The sequence below is a fragment of the Talpa occidentalis genome, unplaced genomic scaffold, assembly GCF_014898055.3.
Source record: "Talpa occidentalis isolate TD23 unplaced genomic scaffold, MPIMG_talOcc4v2.1 talOcc4.7, whole genome shotgun sequence".
Classification (NCBI taxonomy): Eukaryota; Metazoa; Chordata; class Mammalia; order Eulipotyphla; family Talpidae; genus Talpa; species Talpa occidentalis.
The window spans coordinates 39,133,670-39,147,140 of NW_023605083.1; the positions used below are offsets into that span (position 1 = coordinate 39,133,670).

At 42.3% G+C, this 13,471-nt stretch overlaps 1 protein-coding gene across 2 annotated transcripts in view; it reads left to right on the forward strand.

Moving 5' to 3' along the window:
• The first annotated feature begins 3,464 nt into the window (after window positions 1–3,464).
• The window catches only part of RUSC2 (RUN and SH3 domain containing 2), a 65,947-nt gene continuing 55,940 nt past the window's right edge, over window positions 3,465–13,471 (forward strand). Inside the window, exon 1 of one of the 2 annotated variants that reach the window (XM_054688655.1) lies at window positions 3,465–3,502. The gene's annotated coding sequence lies outside the window, so the exon portion shown is untranslated. Of the gene's footprint in view, window positions 3,503–3,999; window positions 4,705–13,471 lie in introns of those variants that run through there. The other variant, XM_037495490.2, reaches the window with a different exon arrangement.

A 13,471-nucleotide genomic window follows, 5' to 3' on the forward strand; every position in this document is an offset into this window, starting at 1 on the left:
TTTCAGAAAGTGAGGCCATTTATTTATTGTTTGTTGCTTATTTGTTTATTTTTTTACTTTCTGAGGTCTTGATTTTAGAGTGAGCTTGATTTGTTTTCAGTGCTGTTGCATTCCAGGAGGGAGCCCCGTGATGAGCTTTTTGAAGTTGGGTTTTTTACTTGAGCTAGACTGAATAGCTGCTGTAGCAAAAACACAGAGACAATTCCAATTTACATAGGCCAGGGTTACATTCATTCTTCATCTACAACCTCTCAGAAGTAGGGAGCGCTCACACGACCATCTGGCTCACCCTGTACTTTTTCTTTAAGAACTTGTAAGGGAAATAACTCAACCCTATTTACCACTGCGAGAAACTGACAAGGGAGCATTGTCCTAGCCTCAACATTTCCCTGCAAACTTTGCTTCAAATCTTCTATATTCAAATAGTTGTGGAGAAGCCTCAGCATTAGGAGGGCCCTGGGAGTCATCTGAGACTATTCATTCTATTTTACCACCCTCCAACTACACAATTAATCATTCCATTCTACAGATTTTACATCCTAAATCTCTTTTGAATCTGTTTCCTCTTACTTTACCCCTCAGTCACTGCCCAAATTCAGACCCTCTCACTTCTTGTCGTAATTACAATGTCCTTCTACTGACTCGTCTTTATCTTCCTCAAATTCAGTGACACAAAAGTGAGATTCTGAAGCGCAACTCAGTTCGAATCACTACCTGTTTTAAATAATAGTGTCCACGACTTCCAGGATAAAAGTCAAACTTCTGAGCATACATATAGGGCCCTTCATAATCCCACCAGCACCACCTATGCTTCACCCGTTATGAACTACTTGCTGCTTCCCTAAGGCACTGTTCTTTTCATGCCCCTGTAGTTTTATCTAGCCTTTGATTTGCCAGTGTCAGAAAAAACTTGTGAAAGACTTTGAAATGGGTATCATTTTAATGAAACGGGTGCTGTGGAATGGATCTCCTGGACTGTGTGATTCTATTAGAGGTATGAGCCTGTCACTGCTTTAGACTAGGCTCCTGTTTTATAGGAGAGAGAAGTTAACTTGTAGAGTACTGCAAAATGTCTCCTTCCCATAGCAGTACAAATGATTCTTGTTCCCAATGATGCAAATTAACTCTGTCTGGTAGAGAATATACATTTCTAAAAGTCAAATCCTTATGTGAACTGGTGTTAGTATCTTACTGGAACCCTCACTAACTAAAATGTGGGAATGGATAGAGAGAAGAATGATGAAGCTCAGGTAAAAATCAAGCTCGCCTTAGTACAAAGTGGAAACAGATGCTCAAAGGCCCCAAGAGCCTGGGGACTACTCTTTCACGTCTGGGCTTGGCTCTTCTCTATGCAACAGATGACATTTTTCAGTAAAATGGTTTTCTTTGCTACTTAGGCCATTTGCAAGTAAAAGGTGGTCGCTCACAGCTCTCAGATTTCCACTATAAGTTCAACTAAGCATATGGGTATAATTCTGTCTCCCCCAACACCAAATTCTCAATGAAGGGATTCTAATTGACCAACTCTCCACCCTGGGCCATTTAACTATACAAACATGCAGCTTTTCACTCTGCTGGCAGTCCTAGCCTTCGTCCTTCTACTCCAAGAACTTTATTTCTAAAATTCATATTAGAGTTGCCACATAAAGCCCTTCAACATCTCTTCACTGCTTGCAGGATGAGAACCACCTCCTTAGTGTGTCATATATACTATAGTGTGTTATATATATATATATATATATATATATATATATATATGACAGCCTGAATTTCTCTACTGTGCTCTCTCCATTGCATCCCCATCGGTCACATAAGTTATTTTACCCCTTTGTTCTTTTGCACATGCTGATTCCCCCCACATCCTTTATTCCCACTCATTTTTCAAAACTCAGCTCATACTTCTTCTGTGACATTTATCTCCTCCCTTGACCATGACCCAAGAAGGCTGTGAGTAACTAGAGCACAGAGTCAGTCAATAACTCTTTCAAGGAGCATGCATGGAACCTGGTGGGCTTCCAATAGCTATTTGCCCAAAGACTGAGCAGGATCCTCAGTTCCACCCCCTGCCGACCCCCCCATGCACCCCGTCTGTCATGAGGAGCATAAAGTGCATGAGTTTTCATAAAAAAAATAAATAAAATAAAAAATAAATTCATGACACTCTCTAGGATGATAAGGCAGATTTTAAGCAGCTGCCATCAAGATAGACGCCTGGACCACTGCAGTGAGATTTTGCAGTAGGGGAGAGATTGAACTTAGACCAGAGCATGGACAAGTGCGGATTTATAGCCATGGAGCAGGGTAGGGGCCCATGGATGGAAAATTAGTTTTAGTCTGTTCAGACTGCTGTAAAAAAAACCACTGACTGTATAGCTTACAAACAGAAATTTATTTCTCAGAACCTGGAGGCTGGAAGTGGAAGACTTCCCGGGGCCTCACCTGGCAGGTCGGGCTAGGGAGCACCATGCCATCTCTTCTGTAAGAGCTCTGCGCCTATCGTTGGGGGCTGCCCTCCCAGGCCCTGGACTCTCCCCAAAGGCCCCACCGAATACCGTCACCATTAGGGGTTAGGATTTTAACATTTGGATTTTGGAGTGTCCCAAACACACCATACCAATTACTGAAAGGAAACACCAGGGGGAGGGGGCTCCTGACTCAAGAGAATTCTAGCTAAAGGCAGGCCAGGCTGGGGTAATAAACAGCGAGAACGGTCAACTAACAAGGGCAGGAATTTCCGCGCAAGGAACTCCGCAGGATTCTTGCGCAAACAGGATTTTACAAGGGCACAGAGGGAAGCCGAAGGTGGAGCACACACAGCCCAGCAGAGAAGCCTGGCAAAAGTTCAGGCCCGAGGAGAGACTCACTGCGGGGTGCTACCGGGACCTCCTAAATTTGGCTCTGCACCGGGCGCTTTTAAAAGCATTCATAAAGGAGTTAGAATTGAAATGATTTTTCATATTAAAAGAAATCAGAGCTTGGGCTCCACCGACCCTACTCCACCCCGCAGTGATTCGATTCCCCCGGCCTGGGCTGCGAGCAGGGCCTGGTTATGCCATTTTGTTTTCCCGTCTGCGCCGAGAGCCGCCGCGGGGACCCCGGGGCTGACCCTGGCTGCCCGGGGCGCAGCCGGGCGCCCACGGCACGCGCCCCGGAGGCGCGCAGGCGGGCGCGGAGGCCGCCCGGGGCGGGGGCGGGGCGGGGCGGGGCGGGGCGCCCCAGGGGCGGGCCGGGCCGGGCCTCGCCCTCCGGGTGCGCGGAGCCTGCGCGGGACCCGGGCGCCCACCGCGGCGGGAGCGGCACCCGGCGAGCCCCGGCGTCCGGCGGGCCGAACCAAGCGCGCCGCGGGGGCGGCGGGAGGCCGGGCCAGAGCGGACCATCGCGCCGGCTGCAGGGGCGCCGGGCGTCCCCAACCGCCCGCGGAGGAGGGGTGCGGGCCCGCCTCGGGGGCGCGGGACGCGCCGCGGCTGCCCGCTGCCAAGGACCGCGCCGGAGCCGGAGCCGGGTAGGGACGCGTCCTCCCGGGGGACCCCGCTTGCCCCTGCGCCCCACGGGCCCGGCCGCACCCCGCGGGGCAGCGCGCACCTCCCCTCGGCCCTGCGGGCTCCCCGGGGGCTCAGGCACCCCTTTGGGCGTCGCCCCCGATCCGCCCCAACGTCCCCACAAGCTGTCGGGAGACACCCCGTAGCCGGCTCGCGCCCAGGGCGCGGCTTTGCACCCGCGCGTCCTGCCACTGCCCCGGGAGCGCGGTCCCCACCCCGGCTCTCGGGAACCTGCGCTTGGCGCCCCGCCAGCCCCGCCGCTGCCAAGGGCTCACCTGCCGAGGGCTCCCCCAGCTCACCTGCGCCAAGGGCTCCGCGACCCGGAGGGCCAGGCCTGGCGCGGGACGCCCGGGCTCTGGGGCAGGCGAGGACCGCGCCGGGCACGGCGGCGCCCGGGGATGTGTCAGGAGCCGGGGAATGAATGAATGAATGAGCCCGAAGCAGAGGCCGCGAGGCAGTGTTTTCGTGGGAAAGGTGTGCTGGTTACCTGAGGGGCTGGGGGAGCAAGAGCATCCTCACACTGGGCGCAGAAAACAATAGATTTAATCGTCCACTACACGCATTTCATGCACAGGCGCGTTCCTGTGCATCCGCTGTGTGTGTTTTGTCTGCAGCGGGAGGGGATGCCAGGGCTGGGGCTGCAGACATTCTCACTGGCTAGTGTCTTAGGGGCTGCCCACGTAATCTTAAGAGTTTTGCCTGGGTGACCAGCTCCTCTGCCCTGGAGACTGACGGCTCCCTCTGGGGAAAAATGCTTGGAGGCCAGCCACGGCCTTTGAAGCTGACTCAGGGTAGCTGATCAGCTGGTGCTGGGGTTGGAGGAATGGAGGACTTTAGCTCTTTTACCCTTTCGCTCCTGGATTCCCAGTCCTGCCCCACACTCCCTGGCCCTCTCACACTACGCCACCCCACTCGGCAGGGTAGACACCCCAGGCAGGCCTAGTGTGAGAGCCATGGCACGATTCCTAGATACTGCTGTAGGCCTCGCAGGCCATTTCTGTCTGGGTAGTCCAGAGTTAAACAGGGGTTACCACTGTGTGAACCGTGTCAGTAATCAACAAGAACGGAGGCTTTTTGTGCATGGAATTCTCCAAGAACCAAGAGCCCGAAACCTGTTTTTGTTGATTCCTAGGACGATGACCTGAACAAATTCAGTTTCCTGAAGGTAAGACAGGGTTTGGAGATCTCAGTTTTGATCTATGGGGAAGCAGAGGATATTGTTGAGCGATGAAACGGTGGCTAAAAAGCGGTAGTAGTTTGTAAACTAAGAATTCATTGCTGACTGGCGGCATTATTGTAACTAGGGCTCAGAATATTAGTAAGTAAAAATAGTGATTGGTATTTCTTAGGAGGCTCTTGGGAAATTGAGGAGTGGTGTGATTTAGGGAAAGGAAGGACATCCCTAGTGTTCTGTTGCCTGCGCACCCCTGCTGTGTGGCCACAGGCCACGAACCGCCCGTGTCTCTTCTGCTTTGAGTCAGGTCAAAATCTGATTTCCTCTGATTTTTTTGGTCAAATGTTTAGGTCCCTTTTTGAGGCCACATCTGCCTAACTGGAGCCTGAGTGTGTTCTCACCCATTTCTACTTTGCTTTAGCCTTTCTCCACTTTGTCTTTCTTCTACCCTCTAGCCTATTTTTATAAAGTAAATCTTAGATCATGGAACCCCAGAGCAAGGAGGGACTCCTAAACTAGATTCAGTTTGGACATAGTGTTTGGAAACCAGTGCTTTTTTGTAACAAATACATTTTATGGGCTTTTCTAGCTAGGCTCCCTGTAAAGACCTCAGCAACCCCGGAATACTGAGGATTATTTGATTTTGATTTATTTTCTCTTCACTTCTAATATTTCAGAGTATTGCCAGATAAAATACAGGGTGCCAAGTTAAATTTGAATTTCAGATAAACAACAGGGTGTCCTGTATTCTTACTTGCTAAATCTGGCAACCCTAGTTCATGGAGAGATTTTTATGTTCTATTTTTTTTTCTCTGCATATTTAGGACAATAACTCACCCTTTTCTTCTGTTACTCATACACAATGACTGAGCACCTTATTAAAAGTCACTTGACCGGGATGGCTCACTTCATGTTAGGGTAAGGGCGGGCTCTGTTGCTATAATCTGATTTTTCAGTGTTGAGTATACCCAGAAAACACCCACTCAGACCTAAGCATTGGATACTGTAGTTCTGTCACATGAGTCCATCATACAGAATGAGCATATTATTTTGAGTGACTAGGTATCAACCTTGCTTTGAGAGAGATAACTCAGGGTAGGGATAATTTCTAATGAAAGAGTGTATAATTCATAGCTGAACCTCTCTTGTGCCTTTTTCTTTTTATTGTGATAAAATATACATAACATAAAATATTATTTTAGCCATTCGTGAGTATACAGTTTGTTGGCATAAGTACATTCACATTACTGTCCAGCTGTCACCAACATCCAGCTCCAAAACTTGTTCATCTTCTCAAACTGAAACTCTATAACCATTGAACAATAATTCCTCATTTCCTCTTCCTCCAGTCCCCAACCATCACTCTACTTACTTTCTCCACAAATTTGACTGGTCTACATTCTTCATATAAGTTGGGTCATATAGTATTTTTCTCTTTGTGATTGGTTTATTTTGTTTAACATAGTGTTCAAGGTTTATCCATGTGGTCTCTTATATTTGAATTTACTTCCTTTATAAGACTAAAAAATATTCGTCGTGTGCATAGACCACATTCTGTTTATCCATTCTTCTGTTAATGGACACTGGGTTGCTTTCATTTTGGCTGCTGTGAATACTGCTACTATGAGCATCGATGTATACATATCTGAGTCTTGCTTTCAGTCCTTCTGGGTATATACGTACACACACAAGCACACACACACACACACAACTGTTGTACAGCCGATCTCTGAAACTTATTCATTTAGAATATATGTGTGTGTGTGTATTTATGTGTATGTATATATCCAAAAAGGGACTTGCTGACTTGTAGGGTAATTCTGTTTGATTTGTTGAGGGACTACCATTCCATTTTCCACAATGGCTGTATATCATTTTTCACACCCACTAGCAATGTAAAGCAGTCCAACTTTTCTGCGTCCTGGTCAATATTTGTTACTTCCTATTGCTTTTAATTTTAATAATACTAATCCTAATGAGTTTGAAGTGTTATCTCATTGTGGTTTGATTCACATTTCACTAATGACTAGTGGTATTGAATAATGTGCTTATTGGCCTTTTTTATATCTTCTTTAGAGAAATTTATTGAAGTCCTTCGCCCATTTTTAAATTGGGGTATATGCCTTTCTGTTGTTCAGTTGTAAGAGTTCCTTATATATTCTGGATGGAAGCTCCTTACCAGATACATGATTTTGAAAATATATTCTCCCATCCCATAGGTTGCCTTTTCATTCTGCTGATGGTGTCCTTTATTTGATACACAAATGTTTTTAATTTTGATAAGGTCCAATTTACCTATTTTTTTCTTTTGCTGCCTATGTCTTTGTGTCGTGTCCAAAATATCACACCAAATTCAATGTCATGAAGATTTCTCCCTTTCTTTTCAGTTTTTTGTTGTTGTTTTAGCTCATGATTAGATCTTTGATCCATTTAGAGTTAATTTTTATGTGGTATATTCCAACTTCATTCTTTTGCAGATGGCTGTCCATTTTTCCCAACACCATTTACTGAAATGACTCTCTTTTCCCCTTTGGATAATTTTGAAATATCGTTTGACCAAATACACCAGCATTTACTTCTGGGCTTTGTATTTTATTTCATTGGTCTATATGTCTTGTCTTTATGCCAGTACTATACTCTTGATTATTGTAGGTTTGTAGTAAGTTTAAAAATCAGAAAATGTGAGCCCTCCGACTTGTTTTTTTTTTTTTTTTTTTTTTTTCAAAATTGGTTTGACCATCAGGATCCCTTGGAATTCCATATAAATTTTAGGATAGATTTTTCTCTTTCTGCAAAAATTGTTAGGATTTTGAAGGGGATTACATTGAATCTGTAGATCACTTGGGTTGTACTGACATCTTTTTGCTATTATGTAAAGAACACTTAATATGGTATCTGCCCTTTTAACAAATTTTAGGTGTATAGTATATTGTCGACTATTCAATTGTTGTAGGCAGAACTCTGGAATTTATTAATTTAGAATCTTGACTGAAATTTTATACCTGTTGAACAGTAACTCTCTATTTCCCTCTTCCCCTACCTGCCAGCAACCACCACTCCCCTCTTCGAGTCATGGATTTGCTATTTTAGATACCTCATATACTCAGCTACCTCATATAATCCTTGGCGGTATTTCTTCCTATGATCAGTTTATTCTGCTTAGCATAATGTCCATCCATGTTGTCGCATGTTGTAGATGCTGACATCTTAAAAACATTAAGTCTTATAGTCCATGAACACAAGATATTTTTCCATTTATTGTGTCATCTTTAATTTCTTCCAGGAACATTCTATAGTTTTTAGTGATTAGCTCTTTCCACCTCCTTGGTTAAGTTTATTCATAGTAGTTTATTCTTTTGGATGTTATTGTAAATGGAATTGTTTTCTTAATTTCCTTTTCAGAATCTTCATTGTTAGTAAATAGAAATGCAACTGATTTTTATGTGTTGAGTTTGTGTCCTGTATCTTTGCCAGATTCGTTTATTAGTTCTAATAGTCTTGGGGAAAATCATTAGGCTTTTTTTGGCGTTGGTTTTTTTTTTGTTTTTTGTTTGTTTGTTTTGCATAGAAGAACTGGAGTGTGGGTGAGAGGATTCACCAGAGACAGAGTGGGGAGCAGAACAGGCAAACCAACTGAAACACACTGCTGAGGGGTGCCCTGGGCAAGATAGGAGAGGTCTGCCCCGCCATAAGTGGGTTAACTCCTTGGCTGGGGATCAGACTCAGGTGGTAGTGGTGACAGCGCTGAGACAACCCCTGGGCCACCGGGGAGGCCCCTTTAGAGTTTTCTACATATAAGATCATATCATCTGCAAGCAGAGGTGCAGATGCATTTTATTTCTTTATCTTGCCTAATTATTCTGGCTAGGACTTTGGGTATTATTTACCTATTTTTTTTTTTTTCATTGCCTATGTTTTTGGTGTCATATCAAACAAAAATCATGCCAAATGCAATGTCATGAAGCTGTCTTCTTTCTTTTTTTTAAGTATTGTTTTATCTCAGGGTTGGGCCTTTGAGCCATTTTGAGTTAATTTTTATATGATGTAACGTTATATGTTGAACAGAAATGGCAAAAGTGAACCATAATTACTCTTAGCACAAAGACTTATGGGTTTGTTGATTTGGTATGCACGTCCTTAATAGACACTAAGAACAAAACTGTATTTTAGCCTAGTTTGTTAATTAATGTTAACAATAATTTGTCAAGAAAAATATTTCTATCGACTACATATTATATACATAAAAAAAGTACGTAAGTAAAAGTATACATTTTAAAAGTTTACCAGACTACCTCAAGGTATTTTAAAAATTAGTTTTCACACTTAAAGGAGAAAACCTCTGCTCTCTGGAACTTGTGGCTTAATAAGTTAGACTTTTTTCTTCTCCAGCAAGATGAGACTGGGCTCTGAAAGATCTGCTGCATTTTTGACTTCTTGTATAAGGCCCTATGGTCAAGGACAATGGATTGATAACTGTGTGGAGAGAAAAACAGGGCCAGTCAACTCCTAGCTAGAATTTAGTTATCTTAGGATCCAAAGTCTGTACTTAACTTGTTTACCTTTGTACCCTAAAATCTATATTTGACTTGTTTGTTTTTCTATTTTTGTATTTTCTTTTCTTGCATAATTCTTTTTTTTTAAAGATATATAACTTTGAAAAGTTATTTTTATCTATGCTCAGGTAAAGGGGAAAAGAAGAGCAGAGTATTTCTAAAGTTGATGTAGATGGGGCTCAGATAACTCTAAGGAAAAAAGAAAAAAACTTGAGGGGAAAGGTGGGGACCTGTAGCTGATCCCATTTATCCTGGAGTTGTTTCTCTTCCAAAATGCTCTTGTCTTGTTATTTGAAGTATGCTGTTACCTGTTTAAATACGGATATAACCAAACTTTGTTGTGCAGATCAACCTCTGCTCTGAGGGCTCTGGATAACTATAGGGTTTTTCTGTCAGACTAATCATTTCCTTTTAAATACCTCTTAAATAATTCCATTATTCCCAAAGAATAATGATTTCAACATTTGTCTCATTTATAACAAACCACCCCAAAATTTAGAGGCTTAAGACGATTGTCTCACAATTATGTGCGTTGGCAAGGAGGGAGTTTTGCAATGCCCAAAGAGTTCTAGCAACATCTGGGATAGGAGCCCTGCTGGAGTGAGTGAGTCTCCCAAGGTGGCCACTTTCAAGGATGTCTCTTCCTTGCTTGTTCAACAGCTGTTCTACCTCTTTAAAATATTACTGTTTATTTTATACCTATTCCTAGTGTTAACTTCTTAGATAGTGTAGTGTCTGTTTCACTCCACTATAGGCTGATTAATATAATGTACCTTTGCCTGACTTCCAGCAGCTACCTGCATGTTACAAACGACTTATTCATCCCTGGCAATAGTGGTTGGGAAGGGCGCCCTGGAAGCTGGGCCACCTGCCCCACTGTCCATTTGCAAGTCCTTTCCCGCAACCAAGTGGTGGTGGTGGCTAGTTAGAAAGAGCTCATGAGAAGACAAGCCAGCGGTGGTTTTTCATTGGATTGTGAGAAGCTGTAGTAGAAAATCATGAAATTTCAATTTTTTCTTAGAGGAGAGTGCTTTGTACAAGTGTATTCCACCAGAAAATGGACACAAAAAGATAAAAGCTGAGCGTTTTTGGCTGAAGGCAAGGATTCGGGGAAGCGTTCTAACCTATTTGTCTCTCTCTCCCTTATTTTATCTCCATCCCCTTCACATCTCTTTCATAGCCCTCGGAGGGAACTTTGTAAAGCACAGTTTGAGAGCCTCTAATAAATAGATGTTTTTCCTCAGTCATGACTCCAATGTAGAAAGAAATAGAAAAAAATGATTGGGTTTGGGAATCCAAACTTGACCACCTACAAGTAGCCATTCTTGGTTCATGTAAAATATAATCAAATTATATTCTGCACACATGCGGTTCCCAGCTTCTTATGTGGAACCCTTGGCCTTAATTTAATGAATGGTTGGGGGGGGAACCAGGAATAAATTTTGGATCCCCTTTGCCTTTAATTTAAGACCTACACCAGATTGTTGATCTTAGTGCAGAGCCAAATTTTTTTTCTAGCCTTAAAGATTTTTTTTTTTTTTTTTTGGAAGATGGAAGGAAGCACAATGGGCCAGGGTGGTGGAATATGGGTGAGTTGGTGGTGACCGTGGTAATACCTGATGGGGATATTCCAGTATTACCTCAATTAAAAATAAATGTTAAAAATTAAATTTTAAAAAAATCTTTGTTTTGGAAGTGGAAGAAAAAAGCCTTTGTTTTAAGAATGCTTAATAATAATGTATATGTGGGGGCCTCCCTGGTGGTACAAGGGGTTAAGCATCAGCGCCACGAAGCTGTCCTGCTGCACTGCCCCCCTCAGCAGTGTATTTCAGTCAGTCTGCCTGTTCTGTTCCCCGCTCTGTCTCTGGTGAATCCTCTCACTGCCCCTGCCCACACTGCTGGCCTGTACCCCAGCTCTTGTATGCATAAATAAATAAATCTTTTAAATGATAATGTATATATTTATAAATTTTACACATTAAACAATGGAGGCTCAGTACCTCCTTTCCTGTGAGTATCCCTGACCGCTTTTACCACTTTCCTCTTCTCCTGTGCTTCTTAAACTTGAGGATGCATAAAAATCACCTGCATCACCTCTGAAATCCTGATTCGCTACTTGCGCATTGGCCCAAGCATTAGCCTTTCTAATAAACTCTCAGTTGAGGCTGATTTTACTGGTCCATAAACCACACTTTGAATAGACTTGGTTTTAGGCTTAAACTTTAATCTGTGGTTCTCAGATTTGATTTTTTTTTTTTTAAGGCAAAAGCCCCAGTGCATAAGACCCAAGAATTAAAGACCATCTAAGAATGTTATTTGGGACATGTTATATCCACATTGGGTTTTCTTCCCTTAGAGATTAGGATTATAAAACTCACATTCATTCATAATTAGATTGTGGAATATATTTCTAAGGAAATGCTATTAACTACTCAGGCTTTTAACCTAGAAAATATTTAACCTTAATTGTCTTTTTATAGAGAAAGATGAAATGAAGTGCACTGTGACAGTTGTCTCTGAAAATTAAAAAGTTTTCTATTTTTGTTTAAAAATATTTTCTGAGGGTCTCCCCGGTGGCGCAGCGGTTGACTGCTGGGTTGCAAAGCTGCCCGCAGCCTCTGCAGCGCCGGTTCAATCCCCGGCCACAGGGTGAGGGTCCCACACTGTGCGCAGACCTCTCCTGCCGCCCCCTGCTCTCCTCAGCAGTGTACTTCGTCAGTCTGCCTGTTCTGTTCCCTGCTCTGGCTCTGGTGAATTCTCTCAGCCTCCCGAGCTTCTGACTGTACCCAGTGCTTGTATAAATGAATAAATCTTAAAATATATATATATATATTTTCTGAAAAAAAAAATTTCCCTGATAATAGATGAAATCATCTGCTCACTGTGGAGAATCTAGAAAATAAAGACAAGTATAAAATAAAAATACCATTGAATTCTTAGAAGCCAAAACTTTTTAAATTAATTTATTTTTTATTCTCTTACATTGATGTTCATTTTTGTATGATATTTGATTTCCCCTCTCAGATGTAGTCCCCCTAAAATTTCCACCACCAAAACACACGTGAACTGTCACCATATTCCTTGTGCTCCTCCCTTCCCTGGTTTTGACCCTTCCCCCTCCTTCTGCTGTTGGCCTCAGATCTATAGCTTGCCTGCAGTTTTGTCTTTTTCCTGGCCTTTTTAATAGCTGTGTAAGAAATCCAGTGTTTAAAAATACCATAATTTGCTTAAATACTGGACATTTGGAATTTTTTAAAATAGTTTTTCACTTTCCTAAAAATGCTAAGATAAACAACTTTATGCAAAAATCTTTGTCCATATCTCTGATAGTTTTTCGTTAGAATTCTAGAAGTAAAGTTACAGGATTTAAACCTTTTTAAGACTTTAGATAGACAGATCAATAATTTTAACAAGCTTATGGTTATACCAAAATATATTGGCAAAATGTGAAAATGCTTATTTTACTTACCTTCACCAGAATTATCCATTATTATTTTGTCTAATAATTGGTAAACCAAAGAGGGTATCTTTTTTTAAAAAGTTAAATCTTATTGTATGTTTATAAGCTTTATTCTCTTCTTTCTTCTGTGAAGTTTGTTCATATCCTGTTCTATTAAGATCTTAAAGTGATTTTAGCAAGTCGCAGAAGGACAAATACTGCCTGACTCCACTTAAATGATAGGGCATCCACAATAGTCAAAATCATAGAAGCAGGAAGTAGAATGGTGGTTGCCAGGAATTGGAGCTAGGGGGAAATGCGGAGTTTGTTCCTTGGGTATAAAGTTTGAGTTCTGCAGGATGCATGAGTTCTGGAGATCTATATACAGCTTTATGCCAATAGTTGACATTATTGTGCCGTACACTTGAAAATTGTTGCGAGCATAGATCTCATGTTATGCATTCTTGTCACAATTTTTTAAAAAAATTAGTTTTTAGTTATCACATAAAGTTTCTATATGTTAAGGATACTGGCCTTTTGTTATGTTTATGTCAAATATTTATTTGACTATTAATTTTGTTTATAATTTTTTGGCATAGAATTTTACAATTTCCAGATGGTTAAATCTTTAGTTGCCTTTTGTGATTTCAGTGCTTCTCTTAGTAAATGCTCTGAATCTAGGTGTCCCCGCGTCTGGACTGTTGAGCACAAATCTCTCTGAGAAACTCTTTTTTCTTTCTTTTTTTTTTTTAAAGATTTATTCTAT